The sequence below is a fragment of the Rattus norvegicus genome, chromosome 5 (genome assembly GCF_021556685.1).
Source record: "Rattus norvegicus strain SHRSP/BbbUtx chromosome 5, alternate assembly SHRSP_T2T, whole genome shotgun sequence".
Lineage (NCBI taxonomy): Eukaryota > Metazoa > Chordata > Mammalia > Rodentia > Muridae > Rattus > Rattus norvegicus.
Genome location: NC_141538.1, coordinates 92,680,113 through 92,690,458, shown reverse-complemented (window position 1 = coordinate 92,690,458; position 10,346 = coordinate 92,680,113). Strand labels below are relative to the sequence as shown.

General features: G+C 36.4%; 2 pseudogenes; one reads left to right on the top strand and one right to left on the bottom strand.

Moving 5' to 3' along the window:
- Positions 1-7,362: 7,362 nt before the first annotated feature.
- On the bottom strand, positions 7,363-8,024 carry LOC134479077 (metalloendopeptidase OMA1, mitochondrial-like; annotated as a pseudogene).
- Positions 8,025-8,032: 8 nt separating this feature from the next.
- On the top strand, positions 8,033-8,906 carry Oma1-ps1 (OMA1 zinc metallopeptidase, pseudogene 1; annotated as a pseudogene).
- Positions 8,907-10,346: the final 1,440 nt, after the last annotated feature.

The following is a 10,346-nucleotide window of genomic DNA, read 5'->3' as shown; positions in this document are numbered from 1 at the left end:
CTGTTAACTGTCTAGAAAATTGTCAATTTCCTCAAGATTTTCCAGTTTGTTAAGTATAGACTTTTGTAGTAGGATCTGATAGTTTTTTGAGTTTCCTCAGTTTCTGTTGTTATGTCTCCCTTTTCATTTCTGATTTTGTTAATTTGGATACCGTCTCTACACCCTCTGGTTAGTCTGGGTAAGGGTTTATCTATCTTGTTGATTTTCTCAAAGAACCAGCTCCTGGTTTTGTTGATTCTTTGTATACTTCTTTTTGTTAATGCTGGTTGACTTCAGCTCTGAGTTTGATTATTTCCTGCTGTCTACTCTTCTTGGGTGAATTTGTCTTCTTTTGTTCTAGAGTTTTAAGGAATGCTGTCAAGCTGTTATTGTATGCTCTCTCCAATTTCTTTTTGCAGTCAATCAGAGCTATGAGTTTTCCTCTTAGCACTGTTTTCATTGTATCCCATAAGTTTGAGTATGTTGTGCTTTCATTGTCATTAAATTCTAAAATGTCTTTAACTCCTCTCTTCATTTCTTCATTGTTCAGCTTTCATGTGCATGTGGACTTTCTGTTGTTTTTGTTGTTATTGAAAACCAGCCTTTGTCCATGGTGATCTGATAGGATGCCTTGGATTATTTCAATCCCTTAGGATCTATTATGGCCTGTTTTGTGACCAATTATAGGGTCAATTTTTCAGAAAGTACCATGAGGTGCTGAGAAGAAATTATATTCTTTTGTTTTAGGATTAAATGTTCTATAGATATCTATTAAAGACATTTGGTTCATTACTTCTCTTGGTTTCTCTGGGTCTCTGTTTAGTTTCTGTTTCCATGATCTGTCCATTGAAGAGAATGGTGTGTTGAAGTCATCTACTGCTATTCTATGCCTGCAAAACATGCTTTGAGTTTTAGTAAAGTTTCTTTTATGAATGAGGGTGCCCTTGCATTTGGAGCATAGATCTTCAGAATTGAGAGTTCATCTTGGTAGATTTTTCTTTTGATGAGTATGAATTTTCTTCCTTACCTTTTTTTGAGAACTTTTGGTTGAAAGTCAATTTTATTTGATATTAGATTGGTTACTCCAGCTTATTTTTTGGGACAATTTGCTTGGAATTTTTTCCCAACAGTTTTAGTCTTAAGTGCTGTCTGTCTTTGTCACTGAGGTAAGTTTCCTTTATGGAGCACAATGCTGGTTTCTGTTTATATATCCAGTCTGTTAGTCTATGTCTTTTTATTGGGGAATTAAGTCCATTGATGTTAAGAGATATTAAGGCATAGTGATTGTTTCCTTTCATTTTCATTGATAGAGGTAAAATTATGTTTGTGTGGCTATCTTTTTTAGTCTTTGATACAAGGAGATTACTTACTTGCTTTATCTATGGTGTAGTTTCCTTCATTATTTTGGAGTTTTCCATCTATTATTCTTTCTAAGGCTGGATTTGAGGAAAGATATTGTGTAAATTTGGTTTTCTCATGGAATATCTTGGTTTATCTATGATAATTGAGAGCTTTGCTAGATATAGTAGCCTGAGCTGGCATCTGTGTTGCCTTAGGATCTGTATGACATCATCACAAGATCTTCTAGGTTTCATATTCTCTGTTGAGAAGTTGGTACAATTCTGATAGGTGTGACTTTACATGTTACCTAATCTTACTCCCTTACTGTTTTTAATATTCTTTCTTCATTTAATGTATTTGGTGTTTTGACTATTATGTGATGGGAGGAATTTCTTTTCTGGTCCAATCTCTTTGGAGTTCTGTAGGCTTCTTGTATGTTCATGGGCATCGCTTTCTTTAGATTAGGAAAGTTTTCTTCAATTATTTTGTTGAAGATATTTACTGGCTCTTTATAGTAAACATGGTAATCTTTCCCCCAAAAAAATCTACAGATTCAATGCAATCCACATAAAAATTCCAACTCAATTCTTCATAAAAGTAGAGGAATTTGGCTATTCATTTGAAAAAGCAAAAAACCCAGAATAGCAAAAACTCTTCTCAACAATAAAAGAGCTCTGGGGGAGTCACCATAGTGGATTTCAAACTACATCACGGAGCAATCGTAATAAAAACTGTATGGTATTGGTACAGAGATAGGCAGGTAGATCAATGGAATAGAATTGAAGACCCAGGCATGAACTCACACAACTCTGGTCATTTAATATTTGACAAAGAAGCTAAAACTATCCAATGGAAAAAGACAGCAGTTTTATCAAATGGTGCTGGTTCAACTGGAGGTCAGAATGCAGAAAAATGCAAATTGATCCATTCTTATCTCCTTTTACAAAGTTCAAGTCAAGTGGATCAAAAACCTTCAAATAAAACCAGAAATACTGAAACTAATAGAAGAGAAAGTGGGGAAGAGCCTTAAACACATACCCACAGGGGACATTTTCCTGAACAGAACACTTATGCTCTAAGATCAAGAATTGAGAAATAGGACCTCATAAAATTGCAAAACTTCTGTAAGGCAAAGGACTTAAAATACACTGTCAATAGGACAAAATGGCAACCAACAGATTGGGAAAAGATCTTTACCAATCCTACATTCAATAGAGGGCTAATATACAATGTAATTGAATAATCCTATTAAAATTGGGGTACAGAGCTAAACAAAAAAATCTCAATTGAGGAATGCAAAATGGCTGAGAAGCACCTAAAGAAATGTTACCATCATTTCTCCTCAGGGAAATGCAAATAAACATAACCCTAAAATACCACCTCACACCAGTTAAAATGGTAAAGATCAAAAACTCATAGGACAGTAGATGCTGCTGAGGGCGTGGAGAAATGGGAACATTCCTCCATTGTTGGTTGGACGGTAAGCTGGTACAACCACTCTTGAAATCAGTCTGACAGTTCCTCAGAAAATTGGACATAGTACTACCTGAGAACCCAGCTATACCACTCCTGGGAATATACCCAAAACAAGCTCCAACATATAACAAGAACACATGCTCCACTATGTTCATAGCAGTCTTATTTATAATATCCAGAAGCTGGAAAGAATCTAGATGCTCTTCAACAGAGGAATGGATACAGAAAATGTGGTAAATTTACACAATGTTGTAATAATCAGCTATTAGAAACAATGACTACAAGACATTCTTAGGCAAATGGATTGAACTAGAATATATCATCCTTAGTGAAGTAACCCAATCACAAAAGAACACACATGGTATGTACTCACTGATAAGTAGTTATCAGCCCAATTGCTTGGGGTACCTAAGAAAAAAATCACAGATCATATGAAGCTCAAAAAGAAGCAAGGTCAAAAATGTGGATGCTTCATTTCTTCATATAAGGGAGAGAAAAATATTCACAGGAGGAAATATTGGGAAAACAGTGGAGCAGGGACTGAAGAAAAGGTCATCCAGAGACTGTTCCACTTAGGGGATCTATTCCAAATGCAGGCACTAAACCCAGACAATAATGCTGATGCCAAGGCGTGCTTGCTTACAGGATCCAGATATGGCGTCTCCTCAGATCTGGGCTCTGCCTGAGCCCTACTGATAGAGATGAGGATGGTTATTGCTAAGTATTGGAATGAATAAGGAGACCTCAAAAGAAGAATTAGAGAAAAGTCTGAAAGAGCTGAATGGGTTTACAACCCCATAGGAAGAACTTCAATATCAACCAATCAAATCCCACCCTTGCTCCCAGGGACTAAACCACCAACCAATGAGTACACATGGAGTACCCATGACTCCAGCCACATATGTAGCAGAAGACAGCATTGTTCAGCATCAATAGGAGGAAAAGCTCTTGGTCCTGTGAAGACTCATTTCCTTGACTTACCATAATGCCAGGGCATAGAGGTTGGACTGGGTGGGTGGGAATGGAAGCATCCTCATAGAAGCAGGGGGATCTGGAAGGGGCTATGGGTGAGGGGGAAAAGGGGATAACATTTGAAATGTAAATACATAAAATATCCAAAAAATAAAATTAAAAAAGAAAATATCTAAATAGATTTTAACAGATAAAACCAAGTATTTCTAAAAAAATGCTAAAATCTCATTACTATGCTTTGTCTATAATAAATGTATCCAACAATTAGATAGCAATTAATTAGTCATGCTACTGCTGCCATGAATCAGGGTACTTAGTAAAGAATCAGGAAAACATCCCTTCTACTTTTGATCAATCCAGTTAAACAAAGGCTTCAGAGTATGTAAGTAAAGGTGTAATAGAGATTAGGAAGTGTAAAAGACTGCAGCAAGGAAGGTTAGAGTATTGAGAACCTTCAAAGAAAGGCAGTTTGATAAGAACTTTAGTATACATTGTAAACCATCTGAGGTATTTTCTTTTTTCATTACAAAGTGAAAAGTTCTATGTCTTGACAGCTCTTATAATGGGATCCACAACTACTAAAAATTATCAATCTGTTTAAAGTGTCATGTTAGGGCAGGGCAAGGTTTATAAATATGAAACTCACCAATAATTGTCTATAAAGCTCTTCCTCTTTTTTTCTATTCACCTATAGCCTTTTAGTGTGTTGAAGAGACTTATGAAGTTTAAATAGCAGATTCGAAATGCATCTCTTCCTGTAAACAGACTCTAAATTGTCTTGGAATCTTCAAAGTGCTTCAAAGCTCCTGTGGTCTACGTAAAATTCTTTCTTTGGCCTTGCAAGCATGTTCTATGTTTTCTCAGGACATTTTCTTTTTGTAACAAATTGCTTTATCCAAGGAAACCTCTTCCAAGGCTCAAGACATTCTGAGCAGCAATGTGGACTCACACAAATCAGTAAAGAGGAAATTTGGAAACTGAGGGAAATGTTTCTGTTGTTGACAAAATAATCGGAAGCTTTTGTTGTATGTTTGCATGAAAGACTTCCCAGGAATAAATCAACATGGCAGCACCAGCTCTGCAAGAAGAGAAGTATAGTTTTCACCATCCTGTAAACACTCCGTACATTTATTTCCCGGTTTTCTTTGTTATTTGTTTCCTGTTAAAATTGGAGCCAGCACAGTTATGGCTTTGCAGCTGAAGTAGGAGGCCCTGCCAATCAGCAGGAAATATAATACAGATAAGATTCAAAGAAATTCTTTTGAACTAGTAAAATCACTAGATGGGAAGTAGATGTTAAGTTTTTGCATTTGGCACCAGAAGAAAACGTTCCATTTTTAAATTCAAAGCCTCTGCACCTTTGTAAATGAAAACAAATCACACAGGCCCTGCAGTATTTTGGTCTGCAATGTCTGCTGAGGCTGATGAAAGCTTTCATCAATCAGTAACTTTATCTGGAACTTGCTCAATTGAATAGGTAACAAGTTAAAAACTACGTGGAGCTTGTGCCAAGGCTTTAGAAAGATTATACATCATCAGTTGTCTCTGAGAATCCTTTAGGAAGATTTACAAACAGTAGTGAGTGATTTGCATGAGAATTCAGAAAAATCTGTGGGAGTTGCTAGTGAATCTTTTATTCAATGTAGATCATTTGAAACTCTTAGGAAGGTTTCAGAGGTGCAGCCTGAAGACTTTAGCACTGTGGAGGCTTCTACCTTGGCAAACACTGTACAGGAGCAAGTTTCCAGAAATAAAAATAGTTTTTTATCTTGAATGGTAGTTTAAATATATGTATGACTATATCATAACAAAGACTGTTTATATGCTAACTTTAAGTAATAGAAGAAAATCGCTTGTAAACAGTGGACTGTTGATTCTATAAACCTCCAACTACTTTACCCCATAGAATGATTAGTTCTTACATTGCCTGCTTTTTTTTTAATGTTTTACCAATTTCTTCTTTTGTCTAAGCACAGACTAAACACTAAATGCTATATAAATTCCATGTTTTTAACAGTGGGGTAAATTAACAAACTAAATTACAGGAGGCTAAATAGTTAAAAGTCTTTCTATCATTGATGGGATAGTTTACCTCTGTGATGTCTTATGAAATTACTCATGAACTTATAAAAAAACAAATACAAGCACATTCATGTAGATCAAGGATAAGAGATGGTGAAAATAGAATTATATGACATTTACCTTGTTTTGAGTTGCATATTGGGAAACATTTGTGGCCTGTGTATGTATGTATGTATGTATGTATGTATGTATGTATGTATGTCTTTATGTATGTATGTGGGTGTGTATGTATGTATGTATGCATGTATGTATGTATGTATGTATGTATGTATGTATGTATGTATTTTTGTTTGGATAGGATATCTTGTAGACCCATGATTCTGAGTCTGGTTTTCATTATTAGAGCAATGCTGGGTTTGGAATAAGGTGAGTTAGAGCATATCTGTATGGCTTTGTGAATTTTTTTTTAATACCTGCTGACAGTATTTCTGTGAAGGCTTTATTACATTATTACGTTACTTAATGCCACAAGGAAAACACTGAATGACAATCAAACTATGACATCTAAACAAATGAAGATAACTATATTCAATGAATAGAAATTGTAATCAGAAGATAACTTTTCTCAGAATAGTACAGATTCCATTTTATGAGATTTCAAAATAGTGTCATTTGCAAAGTCACAAGCCCCTCACTTAAAAAAATAGGTTTCTTTTTGTTCATGTTCTCCTTTCTGGTTGAATCTAAGTATGCATTTTTGAAGAATGACTCACTGCCAAGATGTCACCTAACTCCCATCTCTGTTTGCTTTTGTATTCACAGCAGAAAAGAGGTTTGACAACAGACACTTTTACTCTCTGAAGCCTACTGTCTCAGTTAGCCAGTGCCTACAGATTTAATTTCAGTGTTGAGAATAGACTGAAGCTGGTTAACCAAGGTTAGGTTGAGTGTCCTGCCTCATAAGTATCATTTAAGTGACGCTTAAATGATAATTTGATATCACACAGCTTTTTAAATAAAAAAGAAGTTGTTATTGTAATGAAGGTGAGAATTTTTTATTTTTATTGGGAATTTTATTTATTTACATTTCAAATGTTATCCACTTTCTGGTTTCCCCCAATGAAACCCTCTGTCCCATCATCCCTCCCCCTGCTTCTATGAGGGTGCTCAAAGCAAGCATTACCAGCGTTTTCCAGGATACTTTCAGGTCTTCTGATGCCACCACAGGGTGGCAGTATCTACTGATGAGATCAGATTAAAGTAAAAACCAAATGAATGCTTAAGTGGGTATTGCTAAGGAAATCATCCTCAATACTCAGAGGAGTTTGCAAGTCCATAAACTAGCAGTTGTGTTTCATACTTAATATACTTTTACTCTGGAATGGAGTATAGCCTCCCATTGATACCAAACAATTACATTCATTCCATATGAGGCAGTCATGGACAAGCTGAACTTCTAGTATTGAAATCAAGATAACAGGATTATTGTACATGCTTTAAAGGCTTATTTTTCCCCAGTGAAAGATGAAACCATAATTTCAGCAAGTTGTAGAAGAAATAAAAAAATAAGAATCAGAAAATTAAGAATTCTGAGCTTAACAAATACCCTGGATTCATTTCCAGGTGAGTGAAATAAAACACTATAAGCAGCAGTCCAAGTGCGCTCAGACCAAGGAGCAGCCTCCACTTGTTCTTCCCGCTGTCTTTACATAGCTCCTTCTTGTTAGGGGGAAGTGCTTGTCACCATTTGCTTATGCCCCTACCCACAATGATGGCAAGGAGCATTTTGCACTGGTTTCAGAATGAACAACAAGAGTGGAACTAGAGTGGCCTGAACCGGCGCAGATGTGTGGAAACTCTGACCCTCTCTTATGATAGGACAGTTCAGAGAACACGAGGCTGCAAGAACATGAACTCCAGCTACTTTTCTTTCTCCTTGTCATGGAAAAGAATCACCCTGCATAATATTTTTGTAGGTAAGCACCCCCATTTCCGTGTTTTGGGCACTTGAGAGTCATTGTGATTTTTGTTATTGAAAGTCCTGCAGAAATGAAAGTTTCCAGGCAGTAAGAGCACTGAATGACAGTGACTGACAGTGCTAAGTCCCTAGTTTGCATTTACTGCTCAGGGCCTTGGTGTCAGTGAACAGCCTGCTGGTGGGGTCCACTGTATCCCAGGGTACTCACTCCAGAGAGAAACTGATTTCTTGGGGCAGACTGCAGTTCATAAAGAAGACTTAGTGGGGAAAGAAGACTTCAGACTTCTGTCAAACCTGGAATATGAAGTATGGATGGAAAAATTTAAAAATTCTTCTTGAATTTTTGCCTGATAGAGACCTCGGATACCTGACTGTTAAGGAAGTGGTTTGTCATCTTACATGATACAATCGAGATGTCCCAAGGATCTCTGAGATCAATTGAGTGATTCACATGGTTGATTCCCCAGATGTCAATGCCTTTGTGCTCCCAAATGGACAAGAGTTTGTTTTTACTGAGCTTTTGAGCAGTGTAACAGACATGAACCAGCTCCTGAGCCTTGAGATCACACATGTGGTCCTGGGGCATGCCACAAAAAGGCTAGCTTGGATTTCTTTGGCATGATTTTTTCTCACAATGATTTGGGCCATTTGTTCATGAGACATCTTGGCAGTTCTGGGACAGTGGATACAGTCAAAGTTATAGAAGTATATATTTGATAGACCATACAGTAGAACATTAAAGGCTAAAGCTGACAAAATTGGACTATAGCTGACTCCAAAGGTGTGGACGTAAGAGCTAGGTCAGTGTTTTGGCAGCAGATGGAGTTCTCAGAGAGTCTTCATGGCTATCCTAAGTTGCCAGAGTGACTATGGACACATCCTTCTCACTGGAACTGAGCTTAGTACTTGGACAGACTCATACCACAGCCTCTCAAACTTCGGGAGGTCTGTAATTGCCCACTATTCTCTGGACCAGATCCTGGGTTACTGTTCAAACTTACTTTGAAATGTTTTCTTGAAGACTCAGAGAAAGAGTATCTAAACATCATTGACAAAAAGCAGAAAACAGATGCTCTGCCTATTCAGAAGCAGCAGCAGACACTACTGACATGTACTTGAGAAAAGAACTTCAGGTTGAACTGAACTGAATGAATCTTGGGTTCTGTGAGGAGTACAGTGAGCCTTTTCATTCTTATGCAACTCTTAAAAATGATGTTTTCAAGAGACAAAGATGCATGGTCAAAGTCAAGTCCTGTATATTACAGATAATATCTGAATTTTTCTAGATTTTTATCTTTCATAAAATATTGATGTATAAATCTACTTTAAACTACTGCCAATGAGGGAAAAAGTCACAGAATAAATCAATGTTATACAAAAAAATAAAAAAAGAAAAGAAAAAGAAAGAAACACCAAAAACAAATATCCTGAAAAGTATTGACAATGTTACTAGGTAGATTGATACTGTATTGGTCACACAGAATTTCTACTATGTTTAAAGAGTGATGGCAAAAAAGAATGCACTGGAGCTTTAAGTAAGCTCCTTAAAATCATAATTTGTGATGGGAAAGGTGTGTCAGCAGATAAAGTTGTTTGCTGACAAGTCTGATGATCTAAATTCAATCCCCAAGATCCATGTGATTGAAGTAAAGGACTCCCAGACATTCTTCTCTACTATTCACGTGTTGTAGGCCATATTCATGCCTCAACACTCAGAAAGAAAGAAAGAGAAAGAAAGAAAGAAGGAAAGAAAGAAAGAAAGAAAGAAAGAAAGAAAGAGAAGGAAGGAAGGAAAGGAAGGAAGGAAGGAAGGAAGAAAGAAAGAAAGAAAGAAAGAAAGAAAGAAAGAAAGAAAGAAAGAGAGAAACAAGGAAGGAGGGAAGGGAAGAAAGGAAGAAAGGAAGAAACGTGAATAGTTTCAAATTTTATTAATCATAGAGAATCTGTGACTCCTGGTATTAGTGTACTCAAAAGAAGGAGATAATACATCAAGAACCATGTGATATACAGACTCCTTTTTCAGACCCAACAAGTGTTTTGTGAAGCATAGAATACTTTCCTGGGTAGACATTTAATGGATTCATGACAGAAAGTATAGAATATTATTACACCATCATTCTACTAATGACTCTTGGCAAAGAGTTCAGTAAAGGTGATTGGATAGTAGGTGTTTTTCTGATGGGGTGACAATCCCTACAAATGAAGAAAATGGGCTGGAATTTTGTGTGGTGAAAATGTGAGAAAAATGAGGCTGACTGGCTATGTAGATTTTTCTGGTATGTACTTTCTAGCCAGAAATATAGTAATAGTCCTTTATAATTTTATTCTTGTTTGGATGCTGCAAAAAGATTTTGCTTCTGAAGTTTGTTTTCTGAGTCTTTTCTTAAAAGTCAATCCCTTCTGGGTAGCTGCTGACATTCTTAGTTTAGAATCACTGGAAGCAGACCTTAGGCAAGAATATGAATGTAAGCAGATTACTTGGAAGGAAGTCATAAGTAGGGTTCAAAGACTGAGCAAATAAAACACAGACATTCTGTTAACATTTGAAATGAAGAAATATTTTGAGTATAGGTTACAT